General features: G+C 49.4%; 1 protein-coding gene across 1 annotated transcript in view; it reads left to right on the top strand.

Moving 5' to 3' along the window:
• Window positions 1–21,667, top strand: part of SLCO3A1 (solute carrier organic anion transporter family member 3A1) — a 78,514-nt gene that overhangs the window by 21,094 nt on the left and 35,753 nt on the right. The gene's annotated exons all lie outside the window — the stretch shown is intronic.

The following is a 21,667-nucleotide window of genomic DNA, read 5'->3' on the forward strand; positions in this document are numbered from 1 at the left end:
TAACAATATAGGTAATATAGAGTACCCGCACATGCATCCAGTTAACTGAGGGCTCCATCTTTATTCTGCTCCAAAGCAAACAATTGTCTACTCCATGGCAGGCAAAAGTGTGCATTTCATGGCTCATTGTCTACAAAACCAGATTATTTTGTAACAAAAGGCTAACATGTTAGTGACTGGAAAAGAATAGCATCTCAAAAGCAGATGGATTTCATGGCTGTCCATAGCGGGGTAGGGAGGGGAGGCAGGGCTGAAAGCTCTAACGACTAGCCCATCTTCCCTTGTCTCTTCCGTTCTTTTTGTAATTGGAATGGCACAGAGGGGAAGATAAGCATTCTATTTATTCACGGTTGCTGGCATTAGAGAAAGCTGATGATCTGTTAATAATCCTTTCAGGCCGAAAACTGTAATGAGGCAGTGGTTAATTAGGAGGATATTCTCCGAATATTTTCTACGGGTGAAATGTCCGCAGCTCCCTAAACTTTGATCATATAGATGGATCGTTTGGGGTGGACTTTGAGTTCCCAATGTGTGGCTTCTTAGACAGTGGTCCCGCCCCCCCCCTCTTAATCGGTTCTCAGATTTGGGTCCCCAGATGTTGTTGGATTTCCCACCACTGTCTGGATTGTGCGTTCGCTTCTACGTGTGCATATTCCCCCCTTTCCTCACCTGTGAGTGGTAGCTAGTAAGGGAGGCATCTCTCAGGAAGCTCCCGGGTTGCTAGGCTACCTCTTGTTCCAAAACACAGCTGACTGTGTGATGGTGACTTGGCAATCCCAGCTCCTGCCTGTTGCTATTTCTGCCCTCCGCTTTCTGCTCCATGACCTCATCGTTGGCCAAGCTACGGGAGGGTCCCCGAATAGAACGGCTTTCTTGGCTGGGCTCTGCAGATCTCTTGACGCTGGGGAGCAGGATGGAGTATAACATCCTCATACCCCTGTGCAGTACTTTGGGTGCAATACGAGAGGGAGAGAATATTTGGCAGTGCTACCATATTTACCTGATTCCAAGACTAGTTTTTTCCCCAGGTTCTTTGATGCTAGAAATCAGGGGGTCATCTTAAATTCAGAGTCCTGTTGCTTTGGGGGTAAATACGGGTATAAGCTCTGTTTTTGAGGAAGTGGTCTTAAATTCAGAGTCTTCTATTTGAGTGGATATGGTATATTTGGGCACTGTTTATGCACTCCGTAAGAACTGTTGCCTTAGGCAGACCGAACGTTGCTAGCCAGCTATAAACAGATACCGTTGCTTGGCAACTCCAGGCTGTAGGTGCTCTGGAGGAAAACCACCACATCCACGCCAGCCCCAGGAGTCTGAGCAATGCGAGCTGAGTTGCTTTGCAAGGGCCCCGTCCTTTCCTTCATAGGAGAGGAGAGCTGGTCTTGGGGTAGCAAGCATGACTTGTCCCCTTAGCTAAGCAGGGCCTTATTGCTTATGAATGGGAGACTAGAAGTGTGAGCACTGCAAGATATTCCCCTTAAGGGATGAAGCCGCATTAGGAAGAGCAGAAGTTCCCAAGTCCCCTCCCTGGCAGCATCTCCAAGATAGGGCTGAGAGAGACTCCTGCCTGCAACCTTGGAGAAGCTGCTGCCAGTCTGTGAAGTCAATACTGAGCTCGAAAGACCAATGGTCTGACTCAGTATATGGCAGTTTCCTATGTTTCTTGTGAGGAAATGTCCCTGAATGTCCCTCAGCAGGAGCATCTGTAAGCTGAAGGGACCATGATGGGAACTGGGACAATGAAAAGCAATCAGTGGCCTGCAGCCAGTGATTCAGCTGGTTCTTTCCAGCCTTCCAACATGTGGCAGACCTCTGCAATTCCTGGCTATGGGCTGCGCTCTGCTTGGGTCATTCTGCTGCTCTCTCTTCCCCATCCAGGCTGCCCTTCCACAGCCTAAAGGCTTAACCTAGGGACTCTCCAGTTTGGGTCCCCAAAGCTTGTGGGACTACAATTCCCATCATCTGCCCAAAGCAGATTCTTATGTTACAGATCTGAGAGGAGAGCTGGTCTTGTGGCTGCAAGCATGACTTGTCCCCTTAGCTAAGCAGGGTCCATCCTGGTTGCATATGAATGGGAGACTTGATGTCTGAGCAGCACTGTAAGTTCTTCCCCTCAAGGGATAGAGCCACTCTGGGAAGAGCATCTAGGTCCCAAGTTCCCTCCCTGGCAACATCTCCAAGATAGGGCTGAGAGAGGCCCCTACCTGCAACCTGGGAGAAGCCGCTGCCAGTCTGTGTAGACAAGACTGATCTAGATGGACCAAGGCTCTGACTCAGTAGAAGGCAGCTTCCTATGTTCCTAGATTAAGTCCATGGTCCAGCTAAAGAAATCTTCACTGATGAATGGGATGAGCCTTAACACATTAACTCCGCACAGAAATGTGTGCGAATAAAACAGGTCTAAAAGAAGGCACTTCTGCTGTTCCTTTCAGGGATGCATGAACATATTAGTACTAGGCAGGGTCCTGGAAGATGAATTTCCTTCTGGATGGAAAGAACACTCCGTCCTCTAAGCTAGCAACACTTGCAATGTGTATACCTGCAGTTTTTGTAGAGACTTCCATTTATGTAATGCAGTTGTGCGCTGCCTTTCAGTCAATACTTGTAAATACTGCGACTGCGTATATTTTTAAATTGTTTCTCAACAGAAGTTCTCAAAGTGGTTTGTATAGAGAAATAAAGTAAATAAATAAGATTGTTTACCTTGTAACTATCTCCAGTTACATCCAGTAAACGTTGGAACGGGGAGGCAGGGAGGTAGGCTGCCACCCCTACCGGCTTTTAGGGAATTGCATGTTGGTGGGGGAAGTGCAGTGGTGCATGGGCGTGCATCCTCTCCTGACCTTAAAGCCACCCCCCCCATGTCGAACCTTCGAGCCGGCCAGGGTTCGAATAGTTCGGAGGCCCATAAAAGGGCCTCCAAACCAGTTCGTGCACATCCTAAATAGTCTCCCATTCAAATGCAAGCCAGGGTGGGCTCTGCTTAGCAAAGAGGATCCTTCATACTTGCTGCCACAAGACCAGCTCTATTTTTGGAGGGCTTCTTCCTCCTCCTTCTCCTGCCTATATATAAGAGAAAGAGAGATGCCATGGGCCATATTCTGTATAGGAAGCAATGTATTAATGCTAAAAATGGCGTTTCCTAGTTTTTTGGGGGAAAGCAAATGCTAATTTGTGAGCTCTGTCTGTGTTGGGACCCATTTCTCATCTGCCTGTATAGACAGATTGTGATAAGATTGAATAGCACCACTGCATAGGGAAGTTGTGGTATTTGCTGGCCGGACGCAGCCCCACTGATACCCAGAAGCCTTTCCCGTAGATGCTCTTTCTTTGAAGGAATCCCTGCTGCTTTCTAATAGCCGTTCCTCAGGAGGCCTGCAGAAGTTCCACATGTCCCGACTGGTGGTGGCTATGAATATCCAAGAAAACTAAATGGCAACATCAAGAAGTTTGCTATTTGTTCAGAGCGGTGGCCACAATCGATGAACGGAAACATATTTATGCCCTTTGAGAGGATATTGTGGAGGCAGTTGAGCAAACGTATTTATTAAATTAAGGCGGTTGGGTGGGGGGGAACACACGTATCATGACCACTCCAGGATATTATAGCAACCGCTTCGCTTCGCATCGGTTTCATAGCTTTCAGAGGTCTGAACTGAAGGTGAATATCAATGCATGTGTACAGTCGGATGTGCCCCTTCGTCCATATGAGATTGCCGTCGCTGGTTGAAGCTGCAATTGCCTGCTCATTAAATGTGCCACGTCATGGTTAGCTACTGCTGAGGTTTTGCTCGGTGCCGGCTGGCCAGCTGCGTAATTTTCACACTATGCAAATATTATTTGCACACCACTCTCATGTTGCCTAGTAGCTTCTGCTCCCAGGACTGAGAGAAGAAGGATTTTTTCCTGAGAGGAAGGAACTTATCAGGAAGAAAAGGGGCCAGGCGGATCTCCATGGAAAGAGGGCATTTCTCAGTCTGTCGCTACCCAAAAGACCCTGTCTCGAGGGCCTGCCAGTTGATCCCATTGCAAAGGTGTGGGACAGACCAGGACCTCAAAGCTGCCAGGCAAATCCAGGTGGGAGAAGTCATCCCTGGGATATGTTAGCCAAGGAATACAGGAAGCCCTCTTTATTTGCAGGGGTTCTGTTTTTCTTAGTATTATTTATTTAGTACATTTATATACTGCCCCATACAAAAAGGTCCCTGGGCAGTTCACAATATAAACATTCGTTCTCACCTGAAACCATGACTATGGAAACTGTGAATAAAGAAACCTTACCCCTATGGGAATCCAGGGTTAGGTTCCTGAAGCTTAAAAAAAGCCCCCGCCCCCCCAAGCAGAAATAAGAGAGAGAAAATACAGTACCCCCAGCCCCAAAATCCTCTGAAATTTTGTGAATATTCTCAGGATTTATTTATTTTTTTAAAAAGAACCACAAAATGGCTCCATGATGCAAAATGGTGGCCAGAAATGTCATCAGACGTCATTTTTGGCCACTCAGGAACTGCAGATAGGCAAATTCTGCCTTTTTTGTTTTTTAACCCACAAATAAAGAAACTGTGTCTCTAAGACCCAGCCAAAGATATGTGAAGCCACAATCCACGAGATTGTGGGTCACATGGGCCTCCTGTATGTTGCCAGTGAGGTGGTACCAGTCTTCCCCATAACAGGGATGTTATGAACAATAAAGACACAAGATATAATTGTGGATTATAAATAGGGCCACAACTTTATTAATTGCAAATAACGAGGAGAGGATTGGCGCTCCACCTGCAACAGTGCGGTCCCTAAGACTCACTGCTTACGCACAAGCCAACCAGGACAACACCTAGGACGAGACACCTCTGCTCCTGGCAGCATCAGGCCCACCTAATGTGCAAGTACCTGCCTTCGGATTCGCCATCCCCAAACCGGAAAGCCTTAGAGGGTGTTGATTCCTTGAGTAGGTTGAAGTAAGCTGTCAACCAGCGTCCCCTGAGCCGGAAAGCCTCTAGGGACTGGCAAAGACCCCTCCTTACGCCAAACGCGTGCCTGAAAGGTGCTCACCAGAACTCAGTTTCCCAAGAAACTGCACTGTACCTGCCATCGTGACCAAGGGAACCAACCTAACTAACTAAATAACGAGGGCATATAGTGTGAGGTAGACAAAAGAAGGCCCCCGAACAAAGCGAATCCATCAAGGGTCAGATCCATCAAGGGCAGCGGCTTCTCCAAGGCTGCAGGCAGGAGTCTCTCCCAACCATGTCATGGAGATGCCCGGAAGGGAATTTAGCACCTTCTGCATGCAAACGGGCAGGTCCTCTTCCACTAAGCTATGGCCCCATCCCCTAAGGAGAATATCTTACAATAAGAACATATAAGGACAGCCCTGCTGGATCAGGCCCAAGGAAGCCCATCTAGTCCAGCATCCTGTTTCACACAGTGGCCCACCAGATGCTGCTGGAAGCCCACAGGCTCTCCTGCTGTGACTCCCCTGCAACTGGTACTCAGAGGCATCCTGCCTTTGAGGCTGGAGGTGGCCTATAGCCCTCCGACTAGTAGCCGCCTCTCCTCCATGAAGTTATCCAGAGCCCGCTTAAAGCCACCCAGGTTGCTCACATGTAGTCTCCCATCCAAATGCAAATCAGGGCAGACCCTGCTTAGCAAAATGGGCAATTCATGCTTGCCACCGGAAGACCAGCTCTCCTCCCCAAAAGTGCCCAAAGCCCAGCCATGTCCTAAATCAACCACCTCCGAAAGGACCCCCTGGGAAGCCCTACTTCTGCAGCCCCACATATAGTTGGGTGACCCGGCTGTGCCTTTTCTCCAACCTTCTCCGCTTTGCCCGGCAATAACGTCAGAGGCAGAACGTGGTGCTGGAGATATTTTCAAGGCCTGTCAGGAAAGATTATTCCGGCGGCTCTCGGCCAAATGAACAAGGCTGAGTGTTCAAGAATGCCACTGTACCCTTTTCACCTTGTACGGCAAACTGAGCAATACACTGAGTGACGCGGGACATGATGTTAAAAGAAAATTGCTGCCTTGATTGCTACATATCTCCTGCTTTATTAGAGTTGGGCACACACACACACACGCGTGGCCATGGCAAACTATTCCAGCCTGGGTTTCCAGCAACACACTTAATCACAGGTGCATGAGGGCTATTGAGGTCTGTCAGCAACTGAGCATAGCAGGAAGCTTTTGTCAATGCCTGGTTTTGCCCGTTTTTAAAAAACACAGTTCATTACAGGATTCATTTCCCTGCCACTTTGTGCTTTAAATTGCCTATAGAATGAAGCGCAGGGAAGAGGCTAAAAATATCTCTCGAGAACGTCTTTAAGCTGCCTCTTCAAGATCTGTAGGCATGCATGAGAGAGATGGGAGGAGGTGAGAAAAGAAGAAAGGATGGTCAATACCTAGCATTATTTGACTAGTTACCCCTGCTAACTGAGCAAAGAGACACCCTTTAAAGTGGTGATTCTCTTATATTTAGCAGGGGGAGAGCAACTGGCCCTATCCAACCCCAGCACAGCATCCCCTCTAGTGGCTGTTGCTGGCATCTGCCTTTAAAAAAAAAAAAAAAAAAAAGATTGTGAGCCCCTTGGGGACAGGGGGCCATCTTATTTACGTATTTATTTTTCTATGTAAACCGCTTTGAGAACTTTGGTTGAAGATCGGTATATAAAAATCCGTGGTAAAACCCGTAGTAGTAGAGAAATGAAGCTTGCCATGTTGACATTTTCCGTTAACCTTCTTGAGGTTTCTTTTGAGCCAGAAAGGCAAGGAGCTTGCTACTTTCCTTTCTCTTTTAAAAGCAAAATAAGAACGCAGTCTTGGAGCCCTTATGCTAGAGGCTTACAATCTTGTAAGTTTGTAGATTATTGCAAACTCAGGCAGCTCAACCTGAGCATGGAAACTTGCAAGGGATAAACTCAGTTTTGGAAAGGCTTTAAAAAATGCAATCCCCACAACTCAGTGATCTGTTGGTGAAATTCTTTCTTTGCTTTCCATGGCTGAGACTCTGAATAGGAGCAAAGTTTCCTAGAAACCAGAAACCTTGAAATTCAGGTAAGTTCCATAGTGGGGGTTTCAACTGGATCTAGTCTAACCACTGCACGACACTGCCTTATCCACCAAACTCATTATAACCTCCCAATGAAAAGTTAACTGGCGTCACCACCCAAGTGTCTCTCTAGCCATGAACTCACAACTCCTAGGCAAGCCAGCTGTTCTCTCAGCCTTGGCTTTGTCCCCATAAATCTGCAGCACTGGATTAATTACACTGACCTTCCCTATAGGGGTGTTGTAAGGAATCCAAAGCAGATAAATATGAAGGACTTTGGAGGCTACATAAAGATACTGATTAATTCACAACTGAGAAAGCTCTTTCTGACATTACCCTCACTTCCTCAAAATATGAGGAACAGAGGAAGCTACTTTCTACTGAGTCAGACTATTGGTTCTTTAAGTTTAGTATTGCCTGCACTGGCTGGCAGCAGCTCCCAGCTTCAGGCAGGGAGGTCTTTCTCAGGCCTCTCTGGGGCTGCCCCGGGTGTGTGAACCTGGGACCTTCTGCATGCAAAGCAGGAACTGAGCTATAGGCCTCCCCGCTGAGGATGCTCAAATCCCCTGTGTGTCCTGGTTTCCACAATAACATCACATTGAAAATGCAGTCTTTGGATTTCTGTACATGTGACAGACAGAGCAAAGAGCAAATGCCAGTGGCAGAATTTCCCTTAAAAAAGAAAACCGAGGTTATGCAATATGCCCATAACTGAAATATTTGCAGAGAAAGTTGCAGAATTATGGGGGGGAGAATATTAATATGTCCTAAGCAAGGATGATGGTCTAATTCAGTTTGCAGATAATAAACCTCTGAGTAGCAAGAGATCTGTTAATCTTTAATGTACTATAAGGGTGTGTGTGTGTGTGTGAGAGAGAGAGTTGGTCAAACACAGCAGCCCTTTTGGAATTTGTCCGATGGATGTTGCGTCTGGGAGGCCTCAATAACAGCCATTTTTTATTGCATATTATCAAAGACTGCTTTGTAGAAAGGTTGTTGCCTGCTAATAAAGTGTGGGTAGTTGTGGCATCTGGTTGCCACCGTAGCAACCCGTTCGCTGTCCTTTGTTCCAGAACAATGGGCTTGTGATCTGTTCCCTGGCACCCTCCCACCTGGGAGATCGCTGGCCCCGGCTGTTCATAGGGCCATACTGAGACCTCTCCAAACAGCCCCGTATCGGCTTGCCCTCTTGGCCTTATGAGAGCAGCACCATCTGCTCCTGCAGACCTCTTCGGAGATCTCCAACTCCCGTTACTCCCGTTCCCCTGCTGGTTGGCATCCCTGTCATTAATCTCCGAGTAAATGATCCGGGTGGGCGCGGACTAAGGATGGTGCTGAAATGGCAAAACAAAGTGAAATGCCGAGTGAATGTCGGTTCCCCTCGAAGCGAACCCTCGGAGAATTTTCGAAGGAAACCCCGCGGGTTTCTCAAAGGCAGCTGAAATTTCCCAGGGGGTTTCTCCGAATCTGTGGGAGGAAGCTAGAAGTGGGGAGTTGGTCTTGGGGTAGCAAGCATGAACTGTCCCCTTTGCTAAGCAGGGTCTGCCCTGGTTTGCTTTTGGGTGGGTGACTGCATGTGAGAGCTGTCTGCTGTAAGATTGTGCCCTTAAGGGATGGGGCTGTAGCTTAGGGATAGAGCATCTGCTTTGTATGCAGAAGGTCCCAGGTGATATCCTTGGAAGCCTCTCCAGGTAGGGCTGGGAGAGACTTCTGCCTGAAACCTTGGAGAGAGCCGCTGCCAGTCAGTGTAGACAAGACGGAGCTACACGGGCCAATGGTCTGTCTCGTTATAAGGCAGCGTCCTAAGTTTTTGTGATTGAATGTGATCTTCTGCATGCAAAGCAGGTCCCTCCCCCTCGCTGTTTCGCCACCTTCTAAAAGTGCACCATGGTCCTAACAACGTTAACTGTTCCTTGGCTGTTGGCAGTAAGGAGTTAACCTCTCAGTCATTTCTCCCTGACGGAAGATGGCAAAACTCCCACCTTGCTGCGTCCCCTTACTCTGCCTTTCTCATTACCGTCCCACCAATACAGAACTCATACATCTCTTTGGAGCTCTCCAGGTACGTTTTAATTCTTTTGATCTTGGGACTGATTGAATTACGAGGGCTGCATGCCGTTAGCGTCCTGCTAATAAGGTAGAGGTGGTCTGTGATTGCAGGATAATTGCCACGTACACTAATTACATTTAACTAGCACAAACTATGCATTTATGCATTTAATTTCTATGTTAAATTTTGTTTAAAAAAAACCAAAAACACAGGAATGACCGTGTCCGTATTGCACTTATCACAGCCTTGGGAATGTTTTTAAATAAGGAGCGTTTGAAGTTGCAAGCCAGAAGACCAAGATGGAAAGAGCAGACCGTGCTCATATTTATTTATTTGTCATATTTTTATACCGCCTGATATGCACATCTCTAGGCGGTGTATGTGGTCACCCATCCAAATGCAAACCATGGCAGACCCCGCTTAGCAAAGGGGACAATTCATGCTCCTTGCCACAAGACCAGCTCTCCTCCCTGGCGTCCCCACTTAAACGGATCAAGAGGCTGGTGATGAGAAAGGCCTCTCCCTAAATCTTGGAGGGATGCTGCCATCAGAGCAGACAACCCCGGGCTATATGGAGCAATGACATGCAGAAGGACGCAGGTTCAATTCTCAGCATCTCTAGTTAAGAGGACCAGGCAGCAGATGATGGGAGCAGCTCTGCCTAAGGCCCTAGAGGGCTGCTGCCAGTCAGAGCTGACAATACTGAGCTAGATGAACCCATTCCTGCTCCTCCTCTCCAAGAACACGGAGAGTGTCTGCATCAAATGAAAGTATACAGTGTACAGGTGGAACGGAACGGCAGGTGGGTGGGGGAAACCTGAGGACTCATTTGAACAGTGGAGGGAGGAGAGCTGGTCTTGTGGTAGCGAGCATGACTTGTCCCCTTTGCTATGCAGGGTCTGCCCTGGTTTGCATTTGGATGGGTGACGGTGAGAACTGTGAGATACTCCCCTTAAGGGATGGGTCTGTAGCTCAGTTGTAGAGCAGCTGCCTGCTTGCACGCAGAAGGACCCAGATTCACTCCCTGGCAGCTTCTCCAGGCAGGGCTGAGAGAGACTCCCGCCTGAAACCTTAGAGAGCTGCTGCCAGTCAGTGCAGGGAATATTGAGCGTCGTGGACCAAGGGTCTGGTTCAGTAGAAGGCATCTTCCTTTGTTCTCTGAACATCACAAACCTCTTCTAGGGCAGGGTTCTCCAGCCTGGGCCCCCAGAGGTTGTTGGATTACAACTTCCATCATCCCTAGCAACAATGGCATTCAATGATGGGAGCTGTAGTCCAATGGCCTCTGGGGACCCACAAGCTGGAGAACCCCTTGGTTAACTTAAGCACTGGAAGCTGGAAATTCAGAGGCGCCCGGGAGATTTCCAGGAGGACTATGGCTCTGCAGACTCCACACACCCCCAGTGGTTACAACCCTGACCTTGCATACAACACTTTACAAAGTCAGACTCTCGGTCTGTCTTATCTTGTACTGTCAACTCGGACTGGCAGCATCTCTCCAGGTCTTTGCCCCTCCTGCAACTCGAGATCCTGCATGCAGAGCATGCACTCTGCACCCTGGCTGTGCCAATAAAAGCCCTCTTCTGCAACTCCTTCAGCAGATGAACCTATAAAGCTGGCTTATCCTGAGTCAGACCACTGGTCCGTCTAGCTCAAGATTATCTACTCTGGCTGGCAGCAACGCTGCTAGGAGCACTCCTAACGCTACCTGGAGATGCCAGGGATTCAAACGACTCTCTTCTTGGGAAAAGCACCCCCAGGCTTGGCCTGCAAGAAATACTCGGGCGCGTTCTGCTGCAGCACGCCGGAGCTGAGTCTGCAGATGCTCTGCCCAGTCTTGGGTGAGCCTGCTGCTTGCAGAGGATGCTCCAGCCAAAGCCGGTAGGGATGGGCCAGGAGTCCGCCTCAACAAGCTGCCCATAAACTCCTCGTTGGATGGAACTTTTGGCAATAAATTCCCCCCCCGCAGAGCAATTACGGAAAACCTGAGTCACATTTTAAAATGGGGACATATATTATTAGCATCCGTGTCCTCTCTGAGGAGCAGAGAGGGGAGGCCGGTCTTCATTCTTCTCCATACGGGGAAGAATGGAACGGGTGTTGGGAGACTCTGGATCTTGAAGAGGCGGTAGGGCAGGCATCTTCAGTGCTGTTAAAGGTGCGCCATTTGGGGGGCCACTTTGGCCAGAAAGCTTCCAAGTGGGAGCCATCGCCCGCTGTGCTAAACTTCACACCGGGCGGGACTTTTCTCACTGCTGGGCGGGCCCTTTAAGAGAGAGGGAGCCCTCCCTTGATAAGAGCCGTACAGGCCAAGCGCTGCCCTTCCCAGAACTGCATGCATGCCCTCCAAAGTGGTGGAGGGGCTCAAGAGGCTCCGTTTCCCTTGAAGGAGCCCCCCTGGCGCTGGGCACGGCACAGCACGGCATCCTGGGAGTGGTCATCTCTGAAGACTGCGTAGGATATTCCGCTTTGGCAGAAGCTTTGCACAGGCCCAGTAAAACAATTAGGGAGCCGCTCTTAGGGGTGATGGGGCCACCACTGACCCCCCAGGCCTTACAGCGAAGAACACTTCCATAGGGTATTGCCTTTCGTTGAGACGGTCAAAAAGATACCCTAAAATCCCTCCATCTTTGGCAGTGTTCCTAGGGGCAGGCTGCACCTGGCATCTGTCTAGCTCCCATCCTATGGAGAGGCTGTACCGGGGAGGACCAAAGTCCTGCCTGGTGGTAGTGGTGGTGGGAATAGGATGCAGACAACAGATCCACTGTTCTTCAGGACCAGGGACAGCTCGTCGCCACCTCAGGGCTTGGTCCCACCATGTCTGCTCCAGAGCTCAGCTGTTCCTGCCTTCCAGCAGGGCTTGGCGAAGGTCCCTTGCGCGTGAGGCTGCAAGGGCTTTATTTATTTTTAGATTGTAAGCTCCTTGGGGCAGGGGCCTGGTCTTTTGTGCTCTGTCAAGCATCACGCTCATTGGGGAGGCAATATAAAGAATAATCAGCTTCGGCTTGGCACTTTGCCCGCTGAATGGCCCCGAGTCACGCGCCTTGTCTTCTCCAGTGGGGACATTAATGAGAGCAAAGAGCCCTGGATGCTGAAACAGACAGCTCCCTCCGAAGATCTGCCCTGCTGCCCCTCGAGGTGGGAGTCTGATAACACCGAGGGGCTAGAGCTCAGTCGTAGAGCATCTGCAGAAGGTCCCAGGTTCAATCCCTGGCAGCATCTCCAAGACTCCTGCTTGAAGTCCTGGAGAGATGCTGCCAGTTTGAGCAGGCAATGCTGAACTAGATGGGCCAAGGGTCTGACTCGGTATAAGGCAGCTGTGTTCTGTGTTCCTAAGGAGGGACGCCTTTGGGGATAGGATAGGACCATAGCTCAGTGGTAGTGGCATGCAGGAGGCCCCAGATTCCATCCTTGGCAGCATCTCCAGGTAGGGCTCAGAAAGACCCCTGAGCCTTAAACCTTGGAGAGCTGCTGCCAGTCAGTGTACCTGTAGTGGCTTTCTAGGTCTCGGGCAGAGAGAGCTCTTTCTTATCACTTTCAAGCTGGTCCCTTTAGCTGCAGATTGAAGCTGTGATCATCTGCGTGTAAAGCAGGTTGAACTCTTGAGCTCTCATATCCACAAGCAGCTGCTGTATATTGAGTCAAGCTACTGGTCCATATGCACTGGCAGTCAACAACTCTCCGGGATTTCAGACAAGAATCTTTCCCAGCCCTACTTGGAGTTGCAAATGCCTTCGGCATGCAAAAGGATTTCCATACCCACACACCCCAGGCCCCACCGCCATGCTCTGGCTATGACGTTGCGGTTGGTGATTAAATCAGAAGCAGACCTGCGTGAGTCTCGACCTCTCTCTGAAGAAATTAGACACAGGCTTCTGTGGCTGCTAAAAACTATAAAAAAAGAAAAGGAGAGGCCGCCTGGACTGGTGGTCTGAAATATTTAAAAGCCTGGATCGGACAGAGGCAGTGATTTAGTTTTAAATCAATGCGCTGCAAAGGCAACAAAAGCTAGCTTAGCACGGCACCTGTGATTCTCTGGAGGCCTTTCCCCCTTCAGTCGATACCGAGAGCCAATTCGGCAGCATACGCTCCATGTGATTATTGAGCGGAGAATCTCCATTGTCACCTATTGATCCTTTCTCATTGACTGGACGGTCTTCCTTCCGGGGCCGCGCAGTCAGATCATCAGGACGGCTTGCAGGAATCTCCTGCCTGTCAGATGCCCCAGTTTACGGGCCGAGGTGCACCGAGGTCATTTGGGAGCCTGGATCTGAAGGCCTTGGGAATGCCCCCGGCTTCACCCCTGCAAGCTAAGCATCGTTTTTTTAACATGTAGGCTCTCGAGGGCACAAACCACACCACCCAGGACGGAGTAAAGGGGATTTGGGGGCCCTGGACTTGGGCCCCAAAGTCCAGGGGTAAGAGGGCCTCTGTTTCCAGGTCCTGATCTGGTTTGGGCTATAGCCCTCTAGACAAGCGCTTCCCAACATGGAGTCCCCAGCAATTGTCGAGCAATGCTCCCATCACCCCTTCGGCCAATCTGGCTGGCGGGGGCGGCTTGCTCACGGGGGGAGGCGGTAGCCTCGGCGGCTCAGGGCAGCAAGTCCTGGCACCCCGCACGGCCCCTGCTGCTCCCAGACACCGCCCCTCCCGCCTGCCGCTCCCCAGGCTGACCATCGCCTTTCTTTCCTCCAGCCATTGCAGCTTCTGAGCATGTGGCGTTTTCAGATTCCCTCCATCCCTGCCCGTTCAGAAGCTGCAGCAACAGCAGGAGGAGGAGGAGGAGGAGGAGGTGGTATGCTAGGGGGGTGGGCTGGCCCAGCCCTTTGGCACTGGTGTTAGGGGGCGTGGCACTGGAGGCTGGGGAGGATGGGAGTTGTAGTCCAACAATCTCTGGGGACTCGGGTTTGAGAGCCCCATCTCCAGCCCCAGTTACTTTGATTTTGATTGGGCTGGCTTCTCCCATCCCAGATAAGCAGCGAGAGAAGCATAGGAACATAGGATGCTGCCTTATACTGAGTCAGACCCTTAGCTCAGTATTGTCTGCACAGGCCGGCAGCGGCTTCTCCAAGGTTGCAGGCAGGAGTGTCTCTCCCAGCCCTATCTTGGAGATGCAGCTTGGAGCCTTCTGCAAGAAGGTCCACTGAGCCATGGCCCTAAGAGGAATAGCATACAGCACTCACGTCTAGTCTCCCACCCACTTGCAAACCAAGGTGGACCCTGCTTAGCAATGCGTGCTTGCAACCACAAGACCAGCTCTCACCCCCTGCAGCACCAACCCTTTACAGGAAGTGAGGAAACTGCCTTATACTGAGTCAGACCCTTGGTCCCTCGGGCTCCGTATTGTCTACACAGATTGGCAGCGACTTCTGCAAGGTTTCAGGCAGGAGTCTCTCTCAGCCCTACCTTGGAGATGCTGCCAGGGAGGGAACTTGGAACCTTCTGCAGGCAAGCAGGCAGGCACTCTTCTACAGAGCGATGGCCCCCTCCCATAAATGAGATATCTTACAGCATGTGCATGCAGTCACCCATCTAAATACTAACCAAGGCAGACCCTGCTTAGCAAAGGGGGAAGTTCGCACTCACTACCACAAGACCAGCTCTCCTCCTCTCATTTCCTCTCTGGGATGCTGGACATTTCCCACCCTGGGCTGAGCAATAAACGGAAGCAAAACAGAGGGACCTCTTCGTCCTGCTTTCTTTAGCAGCAGGACTGGGTGGGGAACACACTGTGGCCTGGGACAGACGGCTAGCACAGCGCCTGCAGGAACTTCAGCACCCACCCTCCGAAATACGGCTCTCACACAGCAGCTGTGCCTTGCTTGTCAAGGGCCACGCTGTAGGGGTTATAAATAGAAGCTGGCCGCATCCTTCTCAGACGTTGAAGGGCGGGATCGTTCACGGAGGAGTCCTACCCTGACACGCGGACAGGCATCGGTAAACTGTAGATTGAAAAGTGGGTGGCACCCCAGGACCTTAGACGGGTGATTCACAAGGCAGGATGATGCCTTGTAGCAGGTTCACTCCGTTCTGGTCAACGTCTGGAAATTATTACATGGAATGAGAGAATCTATCTATCTATCTGTCTATCTATCTATCTATCTATCTATCTATCTATCTATCTATCTATCTATCTATCTATCTATCATATTTGTACACCGCCCAAAACTTATGTCTCTGGGCGGTTTCCAACAAGATTAAAAAGTAAAACATTAATTAAAAACCAAAGCAAAACAAAACAAAAATTTAAAAGCAAGAAATGTAAAACACAATTTAAAAATTTTAAAACAATATTCTAAAAACAACATTCAAAACAATATCAGTTAAAAGCCTGGGTGAAGAAATGCATCTTTAAGGGTGTTTTAAAGGATGTCAGAGATGGGGAGGCTCTTATTGCACTAGGGAGCGCATTCCAAAGCCTCGGGGTAGCAACGGAGAAGGCCCGTCCAGTGGTTTGCTCTTTTGATCTCTGAAAGTCTACTAGACATCACTACGAGACATCAGGAGGAGAGGAGAGCTGGTCTTGTGGCATCAAGTAAATCAGAGACGGGCCTTCTTGGTCGCTGCCCCGAGATTGTGGAATGTGCTCCCTGATGAGATACGATCCTCCCCATCTCTGGCAATTTCCAAAAAACCCCTGAAAACCCATCTTTTCGCCCAAGCTTTCTCAGCTTTCTAAAAAAAAAAAATTAGGGTTTTAATCTCTGGTTTATTTTTAAATTGTTAAATTGTTTTAAAGTTTTTTCTATACGTTTTTGACGGGTTTTATGCTATTGTCAACCGCCCAGAGACGAAAGTTTGGGGTGGTGTACAAATTTGATAGATAGATAGATAGATAGATATATAGATAGATAGATAGAGTATGAATTGCTCCCTTTGCTAAGCAGGGTCTGCCCTGATTTACATTTGAATGGGAGACTACATGTGAGCACTCAAAGACATTCCCCTTTGGGGATGGGGCCGCTCTGGGCAGAGCATCTAGGTTCCAGGTCCCCTCCCTGGCAGCATCTCCAAGATAGGGCTGAGAGAGACTCCTGCCTGCAACCTTAGAGAAGCTGCTGCCAGTCAGTGTTGACAATACTGAGCTAGATGGACTGATGGTGTGACTCAGTATAAGGCAGCTTCCTCTGTCTCTGTGTTCAGAACCTTGCAGAGAAATGTTGCCAGTTATTTTGAACCATATTGGTGTGGTGGGGAGCAGTAAAACAGGCCCAGGGAAGGGGAAATTATGCATTAGACTTGAAAAAAGCAAGAGAGATTTATTTCCTCTGCTAGAGATAAGCGTGTACAGCTGCGTCCTATCCAGATAAGAAGCTTTTCTAATTAACCTATGCAGCCTGACAGATATTTAGATTCGATTAAAGCAATCCACCCTGTGGGATGCCTTCAAAAACTCCATTCACACAGGTCTGCCTGGAACTGACCTTGTGTTCTTTTGAAATGATTCTTCAGTACCTCGCTGTGGTCCCCTTCTTGGGTTGTGGGGTGGAGGGGAGAGGATTTGGCATTATAATTAGGGGAATTAAGAATTCACCTGCAAATTCTTAAAGCCTTTTGGTGGCAAGACAGAGATGCTGCTATCAGGTAGATCTCTGTTGAGTTTAAAAGCATAAATGAATGGAGTTCCCAGTGAAACTAAATACTAGATGCAGATCTAGAAGGAAAGGCAAGATACGATAATTTTCTAGTGGTGGTGGTGGTGAGAAATACTCTGAAAACTAAAGTGTGCCGTTGATTCGGTGTCGACTCCTGGGGCCCAAAGAGCCCTGTGGTTGTCTTTGGTAGAATACAGGAGGGGTTGACCATTGCCTCCTCCCGTGCAATATGAGATGATGCCTTTCAGCAGCTTCCTATATCGCTGCTGCCCGATACAGGAGTTTCCCATAGTCTGGGGAACATACCAGCGGGAATTCGAACCGGCAACCTCTGGGCTTGCTAGTCAAGTCATTTCCCCGCTGCGCCATTAGGTGGCTGTGCGCCTGCTTACCTGAGCTAAAAGGATTTCCCGGGACTTTATCAGGCTGCATATTACAGCTTGAGTCATCAGCAGAGAGGGAAGAATCGAAGAATATTATTTCTGACATGATTTGCTCATCCCTGGCATTTTGGCTACTTTTGACATTTCTCTGGCCCTTCTCGTTTTCTTATTCGCTGACCCAGAGTATCATAACCGTGAAGCTCAGTGGCTGCGGCTAACCTCCCATTTTGTGGTCTGTTGAGTTCCCAGCCTGGTTGAGGTCAGTGAACCACCCAAGGCCTTTTTTTTTGTTGAGCCCCCAAATGTCTCTTTCCTGCACTGCAAGCCCCTCTTCAGTGGAACCTTGAGTCTGTAGACATTCTTCTGCTGGCGCTGGGGAAGTAAGAAATAATATGTTCCTGCAAAAATAAAATAATAATAGTATGCTCTTAAAATAAAAGTAAGACCAGGGAGGAAAGCTGGTCTTGTGTAGCAAGCATGAATTGTCTCCTCTGCTAAGCAGGGTCTGCCCTGGTTTGCATTTGGATGGGAGTGTATCTGAGCACTGCAAACTATGCCCCTAAGGAGATGGGGCCAGAACTCAGTGGAAGGAGTATCTGCCTGCTTGCATGCAGAAGGCTCCAGGTTCCATCCTTGGCAGCATTTCCAAGTTGGGCTGGAAGAGATTCCTGCTTGTAACTTTGGAGAGCAGCTGCCAGTTGGTGCAGACAGTATTGAGCTAGATGCACCAAGATGCACCAAACAGAGGTTGGCGTCAGAGAGCCAGGCTTTCTTCTGCCTCTGAGGGAGGTGGAGAGGGAAGTTGAAGAAACCCCTTGCTGGAGGGCCCTCAGCCTGCTGAGGCCTCTGCTTTGTGCCCAGGGTTGCCACAGCGACCGTGCTGTGTCAACAGCCCGGGTATCCTAGCAGGCCTGGACTTTTAAGGCACGCTAGCTGCATGCATGCTTTGTTATTATTAATATTATTTATGATTTAATAAATGTGCATGCCACCCACTGCCAAAGTCTCTAGGCAGTTTACTGCATCAAACAAGCCAAGAATAAAACAAACCAAGATCTTAACAGCTGAAACCTATAAAAACCAGATTAAAATATCCATTAAAACACCAACTAACTAAAAAGCGAGCTCTCCCCCTCTCATTTTAGGCAGCGTTTGCTACCTGACAGTGTCTGCTCCCTTGCTGGAGGGAGGGGAAGGGAAATAAACTCTGGCGGGCAGCGAGGGCTGCCTGGAAATGAGAGGGGAAGGACAGGGGCAGGCCTGCTGGCGATCTGGCCATGCCCCCTCTGCGTGTGACACCACATGCAATGGGGCATCTCGCAACCCTATTCATTGGTGGCCCGCGTTCTTCGAACCCGTCCGCTCAATGAATGGCTCCACCCCAGCAGGAAGTGTGTTCCACAGTCCTGGGGCAACTACAGAGAAGGTGCGCCTTTGAGCTGAGGGAGAGGAGAGCTGGTCTTGTGGTAGCAAACATGACTTGTCCCCTTAGCTAAGCAGGGTCTGCCCTGGTTTGCATTTGGATGGGAGACTTGATGTGTGAGCACTGGAAGATATTCCCCTTAGCGGGATGGAGCTGCTCTGGGAAGAGCAGAAGGTTCCAAGTTCCCTCCCTGGCAGCATCTCCAAGACAGGGCTGAGAGAGATTCTTGCCTGCAACCTTGGAGAAGCCGCTGCCAGTCTGGGTAGACAATACTGAGCTAGATAGAACAGTGGTCTGACTCAGTATACGGCAGCTTCCTATATTCCTATGAGTTGTCACCGGATGAGCTGGCGGCACCCTCAGACAAACCTCCCCTGAAGATCTTAATCGGCGGCGGGGTTCATAACGCAGAAGGCGTTCTCTTCAATCCCAGCTTTAAAGCAAGGCTCCCCAGATGCTGCTGAACTACAACTCCCATCACCCCCAGCCTAAAACCCCCGGAGTGCTGCTGCCAGTCAGTGTACGCAACCCAGAGCCAGGTGGAGCAGTGGTCTTTGCTGACGTGAGGCAGCTTCCTCTGTGACCGATGACAGAGAAAAGATAGGGAAGAAAAATCACCCTCGCTTCAAGGTGGGCTACTCTACTGAGAACCCAGGAGGGCTGATTTTAAGGGCCCAAAGCCCAGGATAGATGAAGGCGCCTGACTGAAGCGAAACCCTTCGTCTGGCTCTGTGTTGTCCACACTGATTGGCAGCAGCTCTCCAGCGATTCGATTCAAAGAGGTCTTTCCCAGCCCTGCCCGGGGTTGCTTCCGGGGGTTGAACCTGGGACCTTCTGCATGCCAAGCAGATGCTCTTCCACTGAGCTACGGCACCTCCTTTTGAAGATTGTCCTGGAGCAACCATTCTTCCCTCCGAGGAGTTGCTGCGCTGGCAGATTCAGAAAAGAAGAGGGAGCATCGGAGAGACGAGATGAGAGCGAGGCCATCCAGAACTGCTTCTGTGTTTGATTATGCTAATCTTAAACTAATGGAAGTGTTGGCCTCTGCTAATTGGCCATCTCCTCCCTTTAATCCTGGCGCGTCTCGCGGGTTCTCGGATGCAGATAATTCGTGCTTGTGTGCATCTATCCGATGGGTGAATGCTCAGCCGTGCTTTATAGGGCCCACGGCAGATCGCTTTGCGAGCCCCAGAATTCCCTCTGGGGGAAGCCGTTCAAGCATTTGTGCACAGGTCTCTGCAGTTACTTAATGGGGTCTATGAAGTGCTATTAAGCATCACAAAGGAAGCAAACGGAGCTCACGGGGGGGTTTTGTGCAGCAATGGCATGGCGTGCTCACATGTTCCCCCGGGCATCCAAAAGCTTCCCAAGCAGTTGACTCCCAATTCTCTGTCTTTCCGCTTCTCCTTCTGATAGGTGAGGGTTGCCTGCTTGCCGATTGTGTTGAGAGATAATCAGTGAGAGTTAGAGGGCACGAGGATGCCCCAAGGGTCCTGATGAAGCACGTTTACCTTCCCAAAGGAAAGTCCCATTCCTGCCTGCAACCTGGGAGAAGCCGCTGCCAGTCTGTGAAGACAATACAGAGCTAGATGGACCTATGGTCTGACTCAGTATATGGCAGCTTCCTATGTTCCTGTGACCTTGGAGGTTTTCTAATCCAGCCCTCTGCCTAGTGCAGGAATCTGTGCTGCAATATACAGTAACCCAGGGGATCTCAACTTTGGGTCCCCAAATGGTGTTGGACTACATCTCCCATCACCCCTGGCTAGAGTGGCCTGTTACCCAGGGTTGATGTGAGTTGTAGTCCAACATCTGCTGAAGGGCTGAAGTTGTGCAGCCCTGATGTAATCAGGAGGAGAGCTGGCCTTGTGGCAGCGAGCTTGGATTGTCCTTTTGCTAAGCATGGTCTGCCTTGGTTTGCATTTGAATGGGAGACTACATGTGAGTGCTGTAAGATAGCCCACTTAAGGGATGGGGCCTGCTCTGTTGGCAACGAGGCACCTTTTGACGTGGTGATTCTCTGTATTGAGCAGGGGGAGAGTAACTGGCCTGATCCACCCCCAGCACAGTATTTCCAATGACTGACTTGCTGGTGTCTTTCTTATGTTTCTTTTTAGATTGTGAGCCCTTTGGGGACAGGGATCCATCTTATTTATTTATTCGTTCTCTGTGTAAACCGCCCTGAGCCATTTTTGGAAGGGTGGTATAGAAATCGAATAAATAAATAAATCATAAATAATAAAATAGCTGAGTGGTAGAACATCTGCATGCATGCAGAAGGTTCCCAGTTCCCTCCCTGGCAGCATCTCCCAGACAGGGCTGAGAGAGAGACTCCTGCCTGCAACCTTGGAGAAGCCACTGCCAGTCTGTGAGGACAATACTGAGCTAGATTAACCAAGGGTCTGACTCAGTATATGGCAGTTTCCTATATCGCTGTGTAATCCAACAACATCTGGGAATCCTTATGCACAGTTAAGAATCCCTGCAGTTATTTGGTACCTTTGTGGTTTAACTGTTATTTTGGTCCTAGACCAGGTAAAACAAATGCAATTGTGTCCATTTAACTAGCGGGAAAATGTTTTCTTGTTTTTAAAAATGTTTATGTTTGAATGTTGAAAAGTTTTTGCAATCAAAGTACATAGACCAGGATTAAAACCAGGAAACAAGATATTTATCATACTGAGTACCAGATTACTGAACCCTTGCTTTGAACCAGTAATATTTTCTTTTCTTTTCTTTGGATTTAGGGGTTCAGTTCAGGATTTGAAAGAACTGGAATTGACCCCCTAAATGCCCCCCCCCAAGTGGCTGTTTCAAAATAAGAGTTAAATCAGCTCGCAGCATTACAAGCAACTCAGATTTCCATGGTCAAATCAATGTCTCGTTCTATTGAACTGCTTAATGTGAAACACCTCTGATTCCCTGGATCAAAACTGATCCAGTTTGGGGGCTTGGGTTTGGCTCTCTGAATTGAAAGGGCATCAGCCAGCATCAGCAACTGCAGCAACGTTGCAGTGTTGCTGAGGACACAGGCATTGGGCAATACACTCCTGCGGGTCCTGCAGTGCTTGAATTGAGGAAGAAAATGCAGGGGTCCTTAATGAAATCCACGAATCCCACCGCCAGACTCCCACCAGTTTCTGCCCAGTTATCCCCCCTGCAGCCTTCTAC

Source organism: Hemicordylus capensis, chromosome 10 (genome assembly GCF_027244095.1).
Source record: "Hemicordylus capensis ecotype Gifberg chromosome 10, rHemCap1.1.pri, whole genome shotgun sequence".
NCBI classification, from domain to species: domain Eukaryota; kingdom Metazoa; phylum Chordata; class Lepidosauria; order Squamata; family Cordylidae; genus Hemicordylus; species Hemicordylus capensis.